This window comes from Neophocaena asiaeorientalis, unplaced genomic scaffold (genome assembly GCF_003031525.2).
Source record: "Neophocaena asiaeorientalis asiaeorientalis breed wild unplaced genomic scaffold, Neophocaena_asiaeorientalis_V1.1 scaffold35, whole genome shotgun sequence".
NCBI classification, from domain to species: Eukaryota; Metazoa; Chordata; class Mammalia; order Artiodactyla; family Phocoenidae; genus Neophocaena; species Neophocaena asiaeorientalis.
Window position 1 is genome coordinate 1,373,715 of NW_020172984.1, and position 6,241 is coordinate 1,379,955.

Genomic DNA, 6,241 nt, shown 5'->3' on the forward strand with positions numbered 1-6,241 from the left:
TAGGGACCAGCCAGGAAACAAGTAGCCGAAGACAAAGGGCTGTGGAGATGAAAAGAGGGAGGAAGAGCCCCGACTCCAGGACTCAGGCGCTGCTGGGTGCACAGTGCACAGATCCCTGGGGAGAGGCGGCTCAGGATTACCAGGAGCCCCGGCATACGCTCCGCTCCGTTTTGTTCTTGGGGTTGGGCTCTGGTCAATAAAGGGCGGCTGGCGTTCACCTCCCTGTTCTGCCTCACTGCAGTCAAATTGCCTTTTTCCAAGACGACTTTCAAAATAAGATGACATTTATCAAAGCCTGCTGAGTGGTGACCTTGGTGGGAGGGAGAGAGGGCGGGTGTACTGTCTATGGAAGCAGGCAAAGAAAATGAGGAAAACCTTGGAGGGAAGGAAATGCTTTCAAACCTCAAAGTTGTTGGAAATGCTTTTAAGCCATGGGGAGATGGCTCTGGGTTTGAGGCCATGCTCAACTGCACTCCCTCTTGGCCCCTTCCTCATCCTCACCAGCCCATTCTCACTGGCAATCCCTGCATTTCCAGATGCTCTATCCAAATAAAAACCTCTGGTAAGGGCTCAGACCTATGACTTAATAACTCTGCAAAATATAGAACCTTAGAATCAGTAGCAGTTTCAGAATTTCTGTATAGGGCAGGCTAAGAGGTTGCTATTTGGTTGGAAGGCAGGGAGTGAGGGAGCTGGAAGATTTGTACTAAAGCTGTATTTGCATACCAAGTACGTTGGTTTTTTTTTTACACATATCATACATCTGTACAGAGGGCATGGATAAAGCTCTCCCAAGCCTCTTCTTGGACCCACCGCTGCATAGGATCTCAGAGTTGAAAGAGAACTTAGGGATCATCTGGTCAACTTTAGGTCCTACACAGGACTCCTCCACAAGTATGCTCCCTTCTCTTCTCTGGCCCTTTACACACAGGCCCTTATAGCACCTGTCACCATGCATTGTGACCATCTGTGTCTCAGTTTCCTTCACCAAAAAATGACACTTAAGAACAGACACAGCTTCTTATGTGCCCACCTTTGTATTTCACTTTTCTACCCCTAAACACTCACAGGAGTTCTTGCTGTATGTGACTGGGGTATGTGATAGAATGAATGAACAAACAAATGAAGGGACATCTGAGCAAGACAGTCATCCAGCACCTGCTTGAATGCTTCCCGTGATGAGGTGTTCATTACCTCAAGATGGAAAAGATCCATTACTGGACAGTTGAAATGTCAGAAGATGTTTCTGGTCATGGAATGGAAATCTGATTTTCTGACCCTTCTACCTGGTAGAACAGCTCTTCCCTTTAGAGGCCCAGAAGAACAGAGTCTTCAATCTAGGATTCCATGGATAAGCCTTATGAGATCCCTGCCCCCAAGAAATATGTACTTAGGGGCAGGGAATCCACTGTTTCACAAAGGTGTCTGTATTACCAAATTTTAGAGCCATACTTCATTTGTTTACTCCCTCTTCCTCATGAAATATATACTAGACAAATAAAGAGTCCTCAAAAATGCTTACTTTTTTAGATTTTTCCCTCCTTGCTTTTCCAAAGAAAGCAGATCCCCAAGTTGTTATGTATCTTGAGCAAAACTAGCTCTGCTACTTTAACCACAGATGATTGGATGGGGATAAATTCGCATACTGAAGATAACCATGTATGGGTTGGGCACACAGGAGGCTAAAGGAAAGAGCTTGATAGGAATTCTTATCACAAGGGTGTTCCATGTTGGATGGTAGCAATTGGACTCATTCAAAGACTCTTCTTGGGGAAATAAACGTCCTGCTGGTACCCACAGAAGGTGGGTAACTTCTGGGTTGCAAGCCTCTTTCTGCCATTTCAAACCACTTTTTCAGTTCTCCTAGCCTTGAAGGCACTGGGCTTATAGTGACTACAGCTAATAACGCAACTCCCTAGTTACAATACACTTCTGCAGGGTCCTGCAATAACCTTCTCTCCCTGAAACCTATTGGGTATGACTCTTCTTTGCAGTTCCAAAGAGTCTGACTAACACACATCGCTTCAACTTTCAGAAGTGGTTATTATGGCTTCCTCCCAAAGTAAAAGGTCCTCATTGCTAAGTTATCCCTCATATATGACCACCAAAGTAAGTATTCACATACATTCTCATTAAATCCTCACAAAAATCCTAGAATAGTGGTTCTTAAATTTGGGGGTGGGATACAAAGAATCACCTAGCTTCACCCTAAATACAGATTCCCAAACCCCCATCTCTAGAGGTTCTAAGCAAGTCTGGGTTGGGCCTTGAAATCCATTTTTAAAACAAGTTCCTTGGAGATTCTGATGTAGGTAGTCTGAAGTGCACACAAAGAAAACATTGCCCTACAGGGTAGTGTTTCCCAACTGCCTTGATGATCAAAATGCTTCTCAGACTCCTCCCGTAAAAATTCTGATTCAGTGGATCAGGGGCTCTGGAATTTGTACTTTAAATAGAGCAGTTATCATAACGTCCATTTTATCTGTGATAAAACTGAGACCCAGGGCTTCCCTGGTGGCGCAGTGGTTGAGAGTCCGCCTGCCGATGCAGGGGACACGGGTTCGTGCCCCGGTCCGGGAAGATCCCACATGCTGTGGAGCGGCTGGGCCCGTGAGCCATGGCCCCTGAGCCTGCGCGTCTGGAGCCTGTGCTCCGCAACGGGAGAGGCCACAGCAGTGAGAGGCCCGCGTACCGCAAAAAAAAAAAAAAAAAAACTGAGACCCAGAATAACTTATCCACAGTCATACAGATAATTGATGTCAGGGGTGAGACTAGAATCCAGCTCTCTCAACACTCAGTCCAATGCTCTTTCTGCTGGGTCACAAAGGCCACACCACTACATAGAGGCCTGAACATAATAGACAATTGGTAGAGATTCGTTAAATGGAATCCACACAGGTTCTAGAGGGAAGAAACTATTTCTATAAAGCATGTTTGCATCTCACTCCACCCAGCCTTACCCCAAGGCATAAAACACAGTGGTCGGCCCTAGGGGCTCAACAGATATTTGTGAGAGAATGCATTATTGTATGATTACTGGACTGTTACCACTCCATCAACTACCTCTGGCTGTGCTCCTGACTGTAAATGAGCTGCCCAGAAATGAACTTGATATACCAGTTACAGTCTGACCCAAACTGAGTACAGCAGGAGCTCCTTTGCCCATGTTTCTACAGGAACTGCTGCCTGTTCTGGGGAGCCAGACCTTGCCCTTCCTGCTGGTCTGGGGTGTACCCTCATGAAACTCATATAAGCTGACTGATCTACTACTGGCCGCCTCACTCCTTCAGCCTCTACTGTGGCTTCCTAATCCTAGCCTCCCATTCATCAACACTTAGAACTCTGCTATGCCCATAACCTCAGCAGCTTTCCCCCAGTTCTATATGCTTTGCACTACTCCTGGAAAAGAACTCCTGGAAAATAACCCTGCATTGAAAAGAACCCTAAACAAGGATGAAGGGCACAGCCCACTCCTACCTCCCCACATTTACAGAGTGCCTACCACATGCTAGAGACTCTGTACATGAACTTATTAAATACTTACAACAATTCCATTAGGTAGATATTTTATGCCCATTTTACAGTTTAAGTAATTAATTGGCTCAGGTCACCTGGTGAGTGGCAGAGCCAGCATTTGATCCCAAGGAGCCTGGCTCCAGAGACTATGGTCTTAACCACAAAGTTACACTCCTTCTCCAGGCTGACTCAGTTCTGCCATGACCCAGCTTGTGAACTTGACTGCTAAGGTATCTTCCAACACTAGTAGTCTAAATTTCTCTCATCATAGGTAAGGTCCAGACCAGCTGACATTATGATTAGCCTGAGAATAGGCTAAGAACTGTATAAGTGGTCAAAGAGTAGAAACTTCAAACAGAAATGAATAGGGACTTCCCTGGCAGTCCAATGGTTAAGACTCTGCGCTTCCACTGCAGGGGGCATGGGTTCTATCCCCGGTCAGGGAACTAAGATCCGGCATGCTGCGAAGTCAAAAAAAGAAACATAAATGAATAGGTAAGGACTCAAAAGGTATGGTTTGAGGGAAAAGATCTATTAATTCAAAGAGTTAGTCATGTTAGTCAAATGGCCTTAGATAAGTGAGAAAAATCCTTAACTACAAGTTTAACCTTTAGTTTAACTATAATCCTTTACAAAATCATAAAAGTGCTGAATCCCTAAACTGGAATATTAACTCTCCAAATACAATACAAACTAGTCAAGGATTCATACGATATGAACTAGCTTAGAAGTCTCAGGTTAGCTAAATTTTAATTTTAGATATAAAGTCTTTCAAAATCAAAAGAGAGGGTTGCGTGTACAGGAAAAGAAAATATCAAAACTTTGACAAAATTTCTTAATGAGAAAACACCAAACTCATTTTGGAGGACCTCCTGGTTATTCAGACTCACAGGCAGGAGCTCCAGGGTAGTCTTATTCGTCAAATGCTTTGGAACAAAAGTCTTCCATCTCTGGATGTCCAGCCAGCTGCAGGATGACTGAGGTGGGGGAACCCCACCGCTAAAGGCTAAAATAACATTTTGAGCCATGAATTTATTTGTCAGCAATATTTCAAAGCCACATCTATCTGATGACTCAGTGCAGGACTATTTTGAGATGTCCATATGTGGGTGTCAAAAGCCAAGAAAGTGTTCATGATTGAGCCATCAGGAATGATCACCTCTAAGGAAGCAGAATAACCCTGACCAAGAGCATATGCTGCAGATTGAACAAGACACTGAAGGGTGTCAATGGCACCCCTCCACCCACAGCAGTGATTCCTCTTCTGCCCCTGGTTAGTATCCACATGCTTGTGGTTCCTGCTGGTCAAGTGGAGCTTCCAGAAAGTGTGCAGGGTTGAAGTGGAAAAGAGTAAGGAGCAGCAAAGAGGGAGTTGGATGTCAGTTGTCCAAAAAAGAGGACATATTGGTCTCCTGGACAGTAAATAATGGGTGAGCATACTAAAAGGCAAGTTAAAAGGTTAAAAGGATCAGTGAAATGAGTGATGGTTTATGGAGTGGAGGTGGGAGGATGGCAACAGGAATCCTCCAGATCGAGCACCTTCAGGAACAAACTAAAAATGGAAACATAGGTGAACTGCTAGGTATAGAAACAGCTCAACCCAATGGTAAGGGCTTCAATTTCAACCCTTTAAGCAATACTTAACAAAGCAGTCATCTTTATTGCTACCCCTCCCAGAAATAGCTTCATTTTGGAGCCCGCTCTTTTGGAGATACTCTAAGAACTACAAAGACTGTGCTGATAGTAGTAATACCACTGAAGTTCTCCATAAAATGCAGAATGTTTTTAAAATTAAAATTTTTTAATTTAAATTTTTATTTTAAATATTTTTAAATCATAAAAGATAGCACAGAGAGTGAGAGCTTGAAAACATGAGTGAATGTTCTAAACAGGCAATACCCTAGAATGTGGGAACAAGGCAGACAGCTGTGCAAGGTGATCTGTACATATGTTGACATCAAGACCAGGGGATCAGGGCTTCCCTGGTGGCAAAGTGGTTAAGAATCTACCTGCCAATGCAAGGGACACGGGTTCAAGCCCCGGTCCGAGAAGATCCCACATGCTGCAGAGCAACTAAGTCCGTGCACCACAACTACTAAGCCCACATGCCACAACTACTGAAACCCTCACGCCGCAACGAAAAGTAGCCCCTGATGCAGCCAAAAAAAAAAAAAAAAAAAGATCAGGGGATCTCCTAACTCTCATGGAGAAAACCAGGTTTTTAAAAAGATAATACTTATAAATAATAAAGTACTTTCACACCTGTTACCTCATTTGATCCCCAAAATATGTGCCTAGAGCCCGTGCTCCACAACAAGAGAAGCCACCGCAATGAGAAGCCTGAGCACCACAACGAAGAGTAGCCCCCATTCGCTGCAACTAGAGAAAGCCCACGCGCAGCAACGAAGACCCAACGCAACCAAAAATAAATAAATAATTTTTTTTTTTTTTAAAAAGGTAGCTTCCTAACAGGGTGCTTTCCTCCAGCTCTGACTGAAGTGATGAGTACTAGTTATTGAAAAAGAAAAAAAAAAGTACTTCTAGTATGGAGAAAAGCAATTTATCCCGTCTCATAACCTGATATACATATCCAGCCTTTTTTGCTCAGATGCTGAGCTGACCAAACAATCTTTCAAATTGTATTTAGGAACACTGGGTTGATCCATTGCAGCAAGAGGAAATAAACACCCACTATAAATAACCTGTTGCTATTTATCCTGCCAAG